Raw genomic sequence first — 15,705 nt, forward strand, 5'->3', positions numbered from 1 at the left:
GACAGCCAACAATGTGCTTCTTCCGTTCTTACATTTTTTTTCCCCATAAGTACTTTATTACCCAGCCTATTACCTATAAACCGCCACTTGCAGCAATTATAGGGATGATTCTGTTTTGGGATCTTAGATGCTACATTTTTGCATACAGGCTTTCAATGGAAAGAGCATGCCACGCCCTTTTACAGAAATGAGAGTAATACAGGTAGACCCGGTAACACCCCCTCGGTTTTAGGTTTGGATTGAAAACGGTGGCCAGAGACACTGCTGTTGACAGCACGGACTAGGACTGAACAAACCGCAGAGTAAATGGCGAGGGGACAAAGTCCTCTTAAATTTCAGAACCCTGTGCAGAGCGCATGCCTCACACCAGCCGGAGCAGAGTCATGCATACCTCTGTGCTGACGTGTTAGGACAGCGAGAACATGTTTTGATACCGCTGAGGTTCGCAGGCAGGGTCATTCCAATAAAGGAGATTTCTGTAAATAACCCACTGAATTACCAGAAACAAATAGACTGCATATTAGACTTGTGTCATATAAACCTGTCCGTTTGACAAATGGCAAATGACAATCTGTTTGAAAAGAGAGGGCTGTTGAGATTAATTTTATTATTCTGTGAACTGTATTCTTGCACTGGTTGATTCCTATTTAGTCAGTGGAAGAAATCTAATTTGACAAGAAACAATAACTGATCATTCAATGTCATTGAATAAGTCTGATATATCTGATGCTCTTAACTGAGGTAACCCGAATAATGCGCTTTTAAAGCTATGCAAGTCAGGAATTGTGAGTATGTTTAAAATCGAAATATCTGAATTGCTGCACACAAGTCTCGACAAATGCTAGCTAACGCATAAAGGCAGCTCAGGAATTGATGGTGTTTCCAAAATTCCACAAAACTGCAAGTTTTCTTGCACATACCACACAGATCAAAACATAAGCAGCTTAAAGGGCACCAGAGGCTTCAATCTTCTTTGACAAATTGGCAGTAGCTTTACTTTACACTAGTGTACAATAAACAATAACTTACCTAATTAATTTCCACTGCAAGGGATTTCAAACCAAGAGACTGGCATTCTATGCACATCACAAATGATCCATCCATATAGCAGGACACATATTAAAGTTCAGGTTAAGCAACTTGTTGAAGTACACATACTTTGGCAATACATCCAGTTCTGAAACCACTACTTCACTCTACTGTGGACTACAGCATACCTGAGTGCAAGAATGAAACACAGTTGAGGTGATGGCAATTAGTAATGGGTCAGTGGTTTCATCCCCTCCATAAAGAGTACACCAACACTGACCTATCAATTATCGACTTCTTAGAACCTTACAACCTTATACCCTGCCTTACTTAGTAACAGCAAAACAGTGACTGGTTCAAATTAGTGAGTCACTGATGGTATGTAGTAGATCCCTGTATTTTTAGATGAAGGAAGCCTCATTCTTCCTTTAACTGTTAATACAAAACAACATTTAAGCATTGCTATTGGTGCTTAAACACAGTCAGAAAAGCTCAGTGTATTGTACAGCTATTCGAGTATCTTCATTCATATTCCCAGGTATCTTGATATGCAGACAGGCAGAAATATTATGGTAATACAAACTTGAATAAACAAGACAGAGTAACCCAGCTGGTTCTTACATTGTGTTGGTAATGACACAACAGGGAGTTGTTTTTAGGGCCAGGCTATATTTTATAGCAACATGACTGTCATAAAACAGTTTTTTACATGAGTATGGCCCAGAGAAATATGTGAGCATGTGACCATCTGGGCTGTCAACCTGAATTTTTGCTGTTATCCTCCAGGCATCCATGTGAGCAAATTAAGTTCAACAGTCCAGCAATAAGCACACATGATCATATATATAATTACAGACAAATCATAAGTTATTCATCAGTGCTCTGCATAAGTATGGAGAATTTGAAACATGGAAGGAGAGGCAAAGTCATGACTGATGCTTACTGACATATTTAAAGTATCCTGCACATTGTGCAGTGTATTTTTGGACCAAACCACAAAGGTTAGACCAGTACTCTTAAAGACAAAAACACCCTCTATACAGATGTAGGCCAGAGTGAAACAGCCGTAGGAGGTCATATGGTGCAGTCCCTAAGGTGGCCGGCTTCACCCATTTAAAACCCCCGGTGTGGTAATTTTTAAGAAATTGCTTTTTTAAATGCTCAAGGGCAAAACCAGCACTGGAAGATGGCGCAATTCAAATTATGATGTAACGGAGGCAGGGTTCCATACAAATATCATCTTATTGAAGAAGTGGACTGCCAAAAATTAATTACAATTTGTAAGGTGTGCTTGTGTATGTGTCACTGTCTCATGCACGTGTGTGTGTGTGTGTGTGTGTGTGTAGCAGTGGTAGTAGAATGCAATTTGTGTGCCAGTAGTGCACTTCTTTAGCCCTTCAGCAGGGGGATTGAGCCTTTAGCTTAATGGACTAACCCACTTCTCAGGAGTGTGCTTTTGTGTGCAGGGAGACTGTGGTTCGATCCACTTTGCCAGATCGCACCTGTGCATGATGTTTCATGTGTGAGTTTGCAGAAGGTTGGATGTGACTTACATACATGCTGAGATACCTCCCAGAAAAAAAAATGGTGAAATCTAATTTCAAATTTAACCCCTGCTGGTTTATTGGTTATTAATTTAAATGAACGGGTTTGGAACTGAATGAATTGGTTATTATCTTAAATGAACTTAAATGAATAACTATATTTAGTATAATCCATATGTTGCTACTTATGTTCATTATAGTAGTGATGCTTAACTCATTTTATAAATTTATAAAACTTCCCTTTTCAAACTGTGACTCACAGCAAAACCAGTCTTTCAATTTGTTATTGTAATAAAATTCCCATCATGTGTTGCATTACAATTTCATGCATACATATTATAGACAAAGACAAAAATTGCTGTGTACACTTATTCAATATAAAGTGTAAGACAGGAACTTTGTAGGCCAGAAAATTACTTTATTGACTGAGGACAAGTAACAGTGTATGTTTAGATGATTGATTTTAAAATTGCAAAGATAAGCAGTTGTGTACAATGTGCACATGTTTTTTGTGTTAAACAAGAATTCTTACCTAGGCCACATCATCAGGAACAATTTGTGAAAACATCAAAAAGATTATTAGAGTCAGTAAAAGTATTTATCTTTATCAAATGCATTGCCTTTATCATTAAAGAAAGCACTGACACCTATGGTGCGGTGTCACCAAGTAAGATTCTCAGAATCCTTCCAACCTCAGCTATAGAAAACAAAGAATGTTTTCATTTTGCATAGGCTATTGCTGAAGCCAGTTAAAAAACTGTTTTGATGAATTGAACATATTTGCATTATTCATGGATTTGACCTGTTTTATTACCTTATTTTTGTTTGGGGAGCAAAGTGTCTCTGTCATTGTTACTGTCATTCTCTTACCATAGGATACCTCACTTAATTAGCAGTAATTCATCATCTTATCATGGCTTTGATGTAATGGCACTAAAAACGAATTAAAATAAAATTATTGTACCCTTGTTTGTTTTGCATTGTCTCATTACCATGCTTACTGATCAACATGTTCTGGGATCCATTTACTCAAATGCATTAGAGACATTCCCATGTCCCCCTCTGAACACCAAGCTATATAGCCTACTACACGACTATCCGACTTTGTCCTCGTTTTCTTTTTCTTCCAATCAGGCTAAGAGCATTCGGTGACTATTTATTTTTAGAAGCATGTCACTATCATTTAAAAATAGGATGGTGTAAAGGAGAGGCGACTCGTTCCAAACTCTCATGACAGCTTCATATACTCCCCGATGCCCCCATCGCAGCTCTTAATAGTGATTGAAAATTAAGCCACGGCATTGGCATTCACATTCAGTGACACAATCCCGCTATGTGTGGTCGTACTTTCAACACACCATGCAGTTACACAGTCAGGTGCAGACAAAGGGATGTTTTAGCTATAATTGATTGTATTGATATTTCCAGGCTAACTGCTGTCCCCCCGCATTTCAACAAAACAAAGAGATTCATAAAACAGTAAAGTAAATAAAACAACAACAACAACAACAACAACAACAAAAAAAATAAAAAGTACCATAAATTTGCCAGGTCATCTGCTGGGCTATATGTATGCAGCTAGCCTATATGTATGCATTTCAACTCCGGATTCGTTATAGTTGATACATTGGCTTTTGTATGCGTTAGCTTTAATGTCTGAGTCTCTTTAACCGCCTGAATGCATCGAAACAAGGAAACTAACATTTCAAACTGCCTCCAATAAGTGCGTTGACATATTGTTTCCAACGACACTGACTTATGCTCGTGTGGGAATTTTATAAGATGACTGTGTATACAGTATGTGCGTCTCAGCTGATGCAGCACAAACGGACGCTAAGAAGCGTTCAGAATGGTGCAACAAACTCATTCATAACAATTGGAATAATTTCTACCATGCACCGAAAGCGGTTGCAGAACAATTGATGCACACACAATTTTACAGTAGCCTACAGCAATGGGAAAAATTATATATATATATATATATATTATATATATATATATATATATAGAGAGAGAGAGAGAGAGAGAGAGAAGACCGAAATACTTATAAATAATAATGTCGATTGAACACTTGTAAACATGCATTTCATTATACACTGTTCATTAAAAAATTACACTAAAAATCACAAAGTATAATAGGCTACTTCACTGCATTTCCAAACAAGGATAAATGGTGCCTTTGACTAGTAAATGTTTTTCTTATCAAATTTAGACTGCTAGAGATTTTAATGCCATGGTTAGCTGAACGATTTACATAATTGAAACAAGGAGCCCGGACGGTACAAAAACGTCCGAGTTCGATAGACGTTTTTGTTATTTTTGCACATGCAACGAAGATCAAAGGCTTTGATACAACGACTGGTACGAAACAATGGTGGGTAATATATAGGCTACAAATACATCAGTGATTTTAAATGCCCGAGCTTATCTGAAAGCAGGAATACAATACAATGTTTCTTCAAATTTCGTTCATGTGATTAATATCCTGATACATATTTAATTTTCTTCCCAAGTTCACCAAAGAAAGCAGTGAATACGAGGGCGGGAATGCGATCTGAAGAGGGGGGGGGGGTTGCTTTGCCTTAACCATGGTCGAGTGATCGGTCAAGGCCGCCTGCAACTGACAGCTTCTTTTCTCTCAACGAAAACAAGAGTCCATGCCTGCCCTCCCCCCGGCACTAGCCTACGCAGTCTGCACCTCCTCCTCTCTCAACGCGCTGCATCCAACAACATGCAAAACACAAACCCCCAGCGCCCTGCCACCGGACTAGCCGCGCGACAGGATGTAGAATCCTAACATTTTCAGTCTTCCATTCAGTAAATTCTCTCAGCGCGCATATAGCCAGTCTAATAGGAAATCGTAACGCAGCCCAGCACTGCAAATTCAGAACTACACGCATGCATTTCACGACGTCTTGTCTCATCTTCGGACGCAAACTAAGGCATTTAGAGATTTAGAGCCCACCCAAAGCACCAGCTACTTTTGAACGGCATAAGCCGTCATGCATTTGGCTAGCCAGATTTTGCTTCCAATGCTATTTAAAACAATGGAAAGAGGAAACGACTAGCATGAACGTTGCTGAACAAAAGATTTTCAGATAATTAATTATCGTAGCGTTTACCTTTTCACTTTCGCTTTTCCCGTGCAATCCAGCCTTATTGTCCGTGTTTACCAAATTTGATTTTTTTCACATGGTGGGCGACTTCCAGAGTTCCTCAAAGCTTCCATGATGCTGGAAGATTGTTTCTCAATAGACTATTATGTTTTTCGTTAAAAAAATAAAATAAAAGTGAGTATTATTATTATTATAGCTTTTGTTGTTGTAATTGTTCAGGTTTCCTGTCGGTCCAGTGCCGCATGCTGCTGGTCTCTGCTGTTTGCTACACTAGTCTAATGGAACGCCTACTCTCAATCGCTACATTGTTGACATTCGAGCACTGACGTCATTCTAACTCCCATTCACAACAATACGCGATGTAGATTGCGTTGGCGCCCCAAGCGATTAGGCACCTACTCAAAGAAATATCCGCAGTCGGAGTTGGTGAATCGCCATAACGAGTGCGCGCGGCGCGCAACCGCCAATCTTTACAGCAGCCTCGCGGGTAGGAGAATTCTCTATGAGTCGAAGTGCCCGCGCAATGAGTAATGAGGTGTACGCACTCAATTTTTATTCACGAGAATCAATTCTCCGCAGAATCTGCGCAAATTCCAAGATCTTCGTGGTATCTTGACGGTTACTAGGCCATTCATTATTTTCCACACTCATCGCAGTTCCAAGTGAAATCTGTAGTGAACCTTAACGACGTGCATAAAATTATTGTTCACATACGATATACATCCATATGTGAAACATCACTAATAAAACACAGTTTGTTCAACAATAAATACATACATAAATAAATAAATAAATAAATAAAATTGAAGGGAAAGTTGGATAACGTTGCTCTAAATTTGGAATTTCAAGTTGATAGACAATTGTCAGTTAGGTTCTTTTACAAGTCAGTGAACTTTTGGCAGTGGGCAGAAATTTTAGTTGTCCCAGATGATTCTCTAACATAATCCTGCTCTCTCAGGACGTGACAGGACATGTTATCCACAGTGGGTAGTCTGCAGTTGCCTTGGCATCTGCACTGACATCAGCAAACAAGAACATATTTTAACTGCCATCTCATTCACCCCTGCAGTGTCTGGTTCATTGACTCTTTTACATATGCACGCACTCACACACGCACACACTTAAGACACTTTTCAAGCAATCAAACACTTCATTGATTCCTTTTGTCTGATTGATTTGGCCAGTGATTCATTTGGTTAATGAGATAACAGTATTAATATTACTACAACAATTACTGCTGCTGCTGTTGCTGCTGCTACTACTACTGCTACTACTACTACTACTACTACTACTACTACTACTACTACTACAGTACTACTACAACAACTACTACTACTACTACTACTACTAATAATAATAATACACATTTACAATGGTAATATACATTATTTATTGCATTAAGGCAAAGCAACTGAAAATGAAAGCAGTATCCAGTGAAAGCAAGTGTTCTTATATTAAATAGCGTTCAATAGTGAGCTACACTAAGGAAATACGTCAATTTAATTATGTATGTTACATGTATGTTACAATAAAATCAAGTTTCCTCGATAAACATCTTTGTCCCATCTAGCGACCATACACCGTTTTGCTAACAAGCCCACTCCACTATATACTATACTACTCTACACGACACCGCAAAGATGAAAAATAAAAGAACTACAGCAAGAAGAAACCCTTGTTTGCCTCACTTACAGGTAACTGCAAGGGCTCGCATGACAGCAGAATCATTTTCCATCTTCAAATGCAGTTCCTGTCCCTGACGTACCCCCAGACACTACAACCTTTTGTATTAACTCAGGTCATGGCATTTTTAAAAAATGGTTTTAGGATTTTCAACTTAGGGCTTGTTATGCATGTAATCCGTATGTATTCAGGATTTGTATTTTGGTGCTTACTTAACATAATTAATTAGCATTAGCGCATTAGTGCATTAGTGATGTTACACTAGGCTAACTGGTCTGAAAATGTTCTTAGCCAAGTCTGGCACTATCATTCCTTCATGTGAATGTGCTTATGTTCTACATTGAAAGTCGCTCTGGATAAGAATAAGTGCTAAATGAATGCAATGTAAAGAGAAAATTAAGAATTTTGTCATACTTATTCCGGGCCTTAGACCACAGACCATAGACCACAGCTATAGGACACGGCACTCCACAGAAGCACTTGCAGTTGCCAGACGCAATGTAAAATCACAGAAAGCATAAAGGACAACTTGTTTGTGATTTCCTCCTGATATCGTGTCCCTTGAAAGCCATCATAATCAATATACTGTAGGCAGATTCAGTAACAGCAAAGTAAAAGAAAGGAATTCCACACATCACATTTAAAATGACACAGTAAAGATTTATAGCTAGAAGCATTGTCTTGTCTTAAAAAAAATGAATACATGTGTGTTCAAGCACCATTTAAGATGGTGCACTGCTTGCTAACAGATTAGCTTCTGACATCCATATTAATTTATATATATAACTTCTAATCCTCAGTCATTTATGAATATCAAAGCAGCCAACCCTTGCAACAGTTTAAAATGCTATGTAAATCCATCCTGCTGTGGGCTACTAAAGAATAGGAGGATGGGGACACAGATGCACACCAAAGCTTAAGAAATGAACATGAAATGAGTCACATTTTATTCAGTCCTGATAACACACATATATTGTACAATTTGTACGAGGGATCATTAGCCATGTGATGTTTAATTTTGAATGTAGAATTCCACCCTATGGGGGTTTGCATGTAGTTATAAATTGTCAGAATGCCACAGAATGCTTTTGGTCCATTTTAATTCCCTATACTTGGCGTGACCTTGGCACTCAATATTTTTAAAAGAACTCTTTAAAATCTCTGGAGCTATACGCTGCCGAGCTATAGTAAGTTGTATCCTGCTCAAGTCCTCTGAAAACAAATCAGTACCCCCCCCTGGAAAGGCATAATTGTTCATTTCCTTTCATGAACATTATCTGTGATTTTCTCAACATAAAGTGCAACAACACATTTTGTGAATATACTATACTGGATTCTTTGTAAAGTGCATTGTAAAATGACCCTTGCACTGTACAATTATCAGGGAATGTGGTCAGCAACAAGAGAACATGAATGACCTACAAATAGGTTGTGGGAACAAACATGAAAACACCATTTTTCTTTCAGTGCTCTAGGGTTGAATTGATACTGTGGCCAGAGGACCAATGAGATCATAAGGAAGGGAGGTCAGCAGTATACTCAGCACCTTGATGCTCGTGAATTCCGCCTACTTACGCTGGCTGTGCAGCCCTCCACTGCAATGGCTGCTGGAGATAGGCAGTCAGGCAGCAGAGGCTGGCTGGCTGGCTGGCTGAATGCCTCCTTAAGTACAGGGGGCCTCTCATACTGATGGAGGACATGTTATAGCAGAGGTCTACAACCCTGGCCATGGAGAACCACAGGCTCTGTTAGATCTCATTGTTAGTCAGCACTTAAAGCTACAGTCGGTAACTCTTTTCATATCGGGGAATGGCTATGCTTAATTGGTGGCAATCATAGAAAGAGCTGCTGTGAGAGGAATCCAGCACCATATGCTGTGTTTACACCCTCGAATACTGCATTTTGCAACCAGGGACTCGGCCTGCTTTTTTGTTTTCAAAACAAAGTCTACAATATGAACCAATCAACAATGAGACTGACCTTGTGTGTTCATATTACAGTACACAAAGCGAGATTAAAAAGGAAAAAGAGTTTCACCAAGCAGACCTGCTCCTACTGTACACCACCCACACTATCTAATGCCAAAAGGAGGAAATGAAAATTGGATGGAGCTTACTTATGCAAAAGCTAGTGTAAACATTGGAACATCAGCTCCCCAAACTCATGTTCTTCCACATATCTGTTTGACTTTCTTGCATATTATACAATTATAACAGTGTTACATGAAGTTACTTTGAAAAATACAATAAGTAGCCATTGTAGCTAGTAACAAAAATACATGGTCTATGCATTGTGTCAGAAAGCCATCACTTCATTGGCTACTGAACTCAGTGACTAAACTGAATTTTTTTTATTGCGTTATTAGTAAGCCCACAGTAGTATGCAACAATAACAACAACAACAAAGATTCCATAGTTTTACTTTGATTTTTGGAGCTGAAATTTTAGCGTAGATATGCCAGGCTGTAATCCTGTTTACGAAGGACTCGTAGCTAGAAATGTAGATGTGTGTTCACAATGAGGTGTGTGGAAAAACAGGGGGGTGGGGTGGGGGATGTCTCTTTCTCTGTGGGCAGGGCAAATGTGCTTTCCAAAATATTGTCACAACATTGCGACTATTGTGAAAGTTGCCAACTGCAGATTTAAGTAATAGACAAAAACAATTGACTATACAGACAACTCACAATTTATAATGAGAACAACTCATTTATAATAAGAATGTGTCTACTATATTAAGGATCTTACTCTTATGTGTTGGGTATCAATCATTTAAACCAGATAAAAACTAAACAATGTATGAATAAAATTTACATTATGAAATTACATTTTGACAATAATGAATGTTTAATGTTTACATCAGGATCACACAAGATAAAAACACATGCACACATGAGTAATATACTTAATTTTAACATTTAAATCCTTTCACAATCAGCCTGTCCTGGTACATAAGCACCATAACTGTCTCCACTGAGTAAAATCAAAGATGTTTTGAAATGTTAATAAAGTTATTCGAATCACGGACATGAAAACTGGTGTAATCCGAAGAGTATTGGGGAAAAACATCGAACGATTATTCCGAGTTAACAGCCCATCTAGTCAGCTCTTTGTATTCGCCAAATGACCATTCACTAAACACAATTTCAGCATATCTTCTCCTTTAAAAAATCACTAGCTATGGTAGTAGGTCTTTTGTTCTGGACTGTGCCTAGAAAGCAACAGGCGTGAGAGTATTGCTGAGTGCTGACTCCCCAGGGAGATGCTGTTAGCCGCATGAGAGACAGACACAGTGAGGCAGGCCAAAATGCCTTTCCTGTACCCTGTGACCTTTTTTGTGGGGCTAAGTAGGGTGAATGAGGAACTTAGATTGCATTTTTTTTTTTGCAGGGAGTTGGGGGGGGTGGCCTTGGTTTTCAGCCACATACAGGATGAAAAGTCCATGTAAGGAAAGATACTCACACTGCCTCTGATACTGGATTAGCATGGGCTTTTTGGAGAGCAACAGCCCTCTGCCAGCCTCTCCAGCTGTCATTTTTGGCCCCCAAAATCCAATTGTTTCTTTCTTAAGTAATGAAGTAACAAGAGGTAATGGCAATCCTGCTTTCTATAAAGTACATGAGTCATAGCCAGAGAGGGGGGCCCTGAGCATTAAAGTCTGCACCTGTGCAGGGGGGTGACTCACTCCGCAGTCATTCGTCCAGTTCGCAGCGGGGGTAATCTGCCAAATGTCTCAAGCAGACAAGCCCGGACAGGAGCGCGCGGATGCAGGCGCGTTCCTGCGACTCAATGGCCGTCAGCGAGGGAGAGCGCCAAAACGCTTCGGTCACGTCAATTAGCCCGGCGTTGACAGTGCCTTGGGGACCGTTTCAACCACTATTCATGACCTGGCCCTCCTCAGACACAACCTTGCCTTCTCGGGTTTCCTCTTGGGCAGGTATTGTTTCAGAAAGAATAACGGACAAAAACGCACGCATGTGCATTCTTACAAAGATACTACACAAACATATATGGACACAAACAAGCACATAATCTTGGATACGTATAAATGCAGACACAGAAACGTATACAAACACACTGATAGGTATATGCAGATACAAGGACACATACTCGTGCACATACATCCACGCGCGCACAAAAATGCACAAACACAAATGCAAATGCATTAAAAAAATATTTTGTCCCCATTGCTTGCATAAATGTTTGTATTTGATGTTGGAAATCACTGAACACACAACATTGTGTAAGTAATACTTGCAGTAAGGTATTTTCCATATATTCTAGGAAAAAACACATTGCAGTTGCATTAATTTGAGCCCAAAATAAAAATGCGGCCTCAATCTTCTCAAGGAAGGACTGAGTGACAAATCTGTGGAGGACAGTCTGCAGATGATGGGCTTGTTTTTCTACCTTCTTGTGATCTGTAACCGGCCTAAACATAATGAGGTTTTGTCTAGGCATGCAATAACCTGTGGATCAAGGTGTGTTACTAGAGCTCCAACTCCACCCTGCAGTGAAATCTACTTCTCCTCAGGCACTTGGTACACTCATCCTCTCCTCCGATCCAAAGCATTAGCTTGCATTTGCTGTATTTCCAATCCACGGAGTTGCAAGGGAAATACCAACGGGCACTCGAGGTGATTCGGTCTAGTTACTGGAAATTCACAAGCTGATGTGGGCACATGTGGGGGCGGACAGGTGTTCAGTTTAAGCTTCCCGAGGGTTCGAGCACACTCCGAAAATCAGGTTTTTGTCTGGCCAACGATTGCACGACTTTGGGACACACCCACGTTGCGTGCACGGAATTAAACGGGGAAAACAACGGCAGCCAAATGTTGACAGTCAGCTACAAATGCACAGATTCTTGGCTTGAAAACACGGTCTGTACAGGATAGGTGACGGCGGATTCTGAAGAGTTGCCAAAAGGACTTGTAAGAACGAAGAACGCGCAAACATGAATTCCTGCATTCAACCGTGGGAAGTGCAGCATCATAAACAATAGTGCATAACAACTGTGAGAAAATACAGTTCAAGTAAAGTGTTGTTGGAAGTGGGTGCTTTCAAGTTTGATCAAAACAATTCTGTCCAATATATTTTCACTGAATGGTGAAATAAAATTTTTGCATAAAACTTCATGTTCACCTCAACATTTGAGAAAGGGTATCTTGTACTTTGTAGGTATCTTGTAGTTTTGTGTTTTTATTTAATTTGGAGGTTCTATGACAACATTCACTGCCAGAGAAAATGAGTTAGAGCAAATTGCTTTGAGCTTCTAAATTAACTGCATCAGATAAGGGACGTGTTCTTTGTATGTATGAAACATGTTCATTGGGGCTCATCATATACTTGCTATACTGTATCTTTCCCAATAAACGCAATAAACTCCATACACACCATTACACACATTCACAATTAACATTATCTTTCTAACATTCACCGTTAGAACACTGATTGCCTTCATGCCAACTCGATGGTCAGCTTTGAATTCTACATCTAACATTGGAAGTTCAGTCTATTTTATTGTTGAAACGCAAAAAGACTTGAGTTGATGGCTTTTTATGAATATTCATACAGAGGCAAGGTTGAGGAAAGAAAATCCATAGCTAGTGTAACAACCCATACAGGGCCAAAACCTGAGAGTAAGGTAATACCATAGACCATATAAAAATATATACAGAGAGTGGAAAGAACAGCAGGAGATGACCATCTGGTTTGTGCAATATCTGTTTTTATAGTCATCTTGTTGGCTTATCCCACTCAATGTGCTGCCTGCAACCCATGCCTACACAATGATGTTCAGGAACAGTATAACGCACTTAAACAAAACCAGGTGTTCAGCTATTACGTGCCTTTTTTAAAAATGTCCAAAATTGATATGATGATGTCGCTGCTTTTCGTTTTTCTCTTGTAAATATTGTGCACATAGGAAAGAGACCTTCCTCGACAAAATACGCTGCCCACAAGATGTCAGAGAAGCTGTTGTTCACATTACAATGGCCACATTAAACACCGTGCATTTTCTTTCCTCTCACTTTGCAAGCAGCTGTCTTCACTATCTTTTCCACAGCAGAAAGAAAGCATAGAACCTACAGCGCACCAAGAATACGAAACCTTGTAAAAAAAGAAAGAAGAAAAAAAAACCCTACATAATGCCTTAAACAGGATCGACTTCCTCTTACTGAAATCTGAAACAAAAGTGAATTCTAAAGTTTTATGAGTCATTCTTAGCTCCTCAGTCTAACATACTTCCTCTTTCTTGACATCTGCTGTCCCCTAAAGCATCGGCCATTTATTAACTTTCACCCACGTGCTGTCAATCTAGACCCTCGTAATAACGGCTCGTCCGGTCGTCAGCCTCTACAGGATTTACACGCTCTCTATTGAGGAGAATAACTCAGCCTTGGATCCTGACAATGGCACCTGGGGTAGTTATGACTAAATGAAACCCATGGAAAGCTTTATGTTGGCTTTGCTCAGCAATTGCCATATGCTCCATAATATCAGTAACATGTCATAAGCCTGTTGAAACAGGCTTATTTGTAATTGGTAAAGAGGCTTCCTGTTCAGTGCAAAGGTGAGAGGCTATGTTGTTGTGATACAACTGTGGTTTTAAATTAAAGTAGTGTTTTTGTAAATGATATTTCATAATATCCTGCAGCAAAGCTTCGTTTGCTTATACGTGTTTACATTGTGGTCCATGATCAGTAGTTTATAGCACCAGCTGCAGAAAGCTAAGTTAACAATTTATTTATTTTTGCAATCAATATTTAATTATACATTTGTTGACATTGGAATTGTTAGTAAGAATTATTGGGATCTTCATTGCTGAAGTTTTGCAGCTCTACATAGCTATGCATCTGCAAAAACAAAGGACATTTTCTTAGTCAGACCATTTTTATACAGTCTATGGACAGGACTTGACACTGCTTGTCCACTTTAAGACTTTCCCTGGAGTTCCTTTTTTGCATGTTTACTGATTTCAGGAACCCTCAAATTAATTATGAAAATTGTTTTGTTTAATGAAACTGTAACATTGAACATCAGGGTGGGAGTGACAAGTGTGGAAGGAGAGGGGAGTTTGTTTTTGAAGTCCTCAGCAACTGCCTCAACCAAGGTGTCTGGCTGTGGTCACCAGAACCTTGCCCTTCCCATTTCCAACCGCACACACATTTCCTGTTAACCTGGCAGCAAACTGCAGCAAGTGCTAATTTACTTTAGCTAAGCTTCAAGACACCACGAGCAGTTTTACAACCATATAGCCCGTATTTTATATCGTAATTATCCTTTTCACTCCCCTGCTCTGGATAAAGGGATAATCACCCAAACGTGCTAATAGCAATCATACCAGATTATGCTAAATATAGGGGGCAAAAAAACTTTATTTTGAAATAGGCCTATCCACCTTTTCCGTTGTGCTTTTGGCTCATATTGTTTTCTTCTGACCATAACCCCTCGCCACCAGTGAATATCACATGAATTTTTATTGTACACTAACAAGCAAAAGGAATCACTTCAAACGGAACCCCTGTGTCACAAGAGACTACAGCACAGCATGGCTGGGCTAATGAATTGAATTTATTTATTCACTGCTGTACATTCTAAGAGTGCTGTTTCTGCTAAACAGCGAAGAGCTGTCATTCAGCCTTACATGAGCACGTGGAAGGAAAAGTCAATGGTCTTGAGTGATCTCATGCTACTTGACACTGGCCTTTCCAATTAGACTGTTCCAATCTACCATCGTTGCTGTTTACGCTATTTGATTGGCATATTTATTCAGGAGTGCGCACATTTAAAAACTATTTTTACTGCCATTATCCACTTAAATGTCTGAATGTATATATAATCTGTTCAGTTGGAAATATTGTTCTTGAAGTGGGTTGTTACTCTTCAAAGTACCATTATAAACTCAGAGTAAAGGCCCAGCCCTTGCCATCATTCAGACATAAATATTATCACCAGCTTATGACCACAGCCATAAGGCTATGAAGCTCATGAAGATAATCATAAAGAAATTACTGTCATAAGTCCATATATAACATATCCCATGAATACTATTTAGAGTTTTATAGGCGTATGGCATTGCTGTAATGCAGTATGTAGGATTTTGTTAAAGCATGGGATCTTACATAAACTCCGCTTCCAGAAAAATATTATGATACCTATGCAACTAACAAAGTACAGTAGTGACATTGCAACATCTTACAAGTTCACCATCTTACAAGCTCAGTATCTCTATGATTACATCACACTAACACTCTGTACACTGGTAATCACTGTGGAATATATTTCTCTGGCATTTACTGTCTGACTTGTTTACAGGTATCTACATTAGTTATG

The 15,705-nt window shown here is 39.3% G+C and overlaps 1 protein-coding gene across 1 annotated transcript in view; it reads right to left on the reverse strand.

Annotated features, from left to right (window-relative positions):
• bach2a (BTB and CNC homology 1, basic leucine zipper transcription factor 2a) overlaps positions 1–6,063 on the reverse strand; it is a 67,849-nt gene extending 61,786 nt beyond the window's left edge. The window contains exon 1 of the mRNA XM_064333000.1: positions 5,696–6,063. The gene's annotated coding sequence lies outside the window, so the exon portion shown is untranslated. The remainder of the gene's footprint in view (positions 1–5,695) is intronic.
• Positions 6,064–15,705: the final 9,642 nt, after the last annotated feature.

This window comes from Anguilla rostrata, chromosome 1 (genome assembly GCF_018555375.3).
Source record: "Anguilla rostrata isolate EN2019 chromosome 1, ASM1855537v3, whole genome shotgun sequence".
In the NCBI taxonomy this organism is placed as follows: Eukaryota; Metazoa; Chordata; class Actinopteri; order Anguilliformes; family Anguillidae; genus Anguilla; species Anguilla rostrata.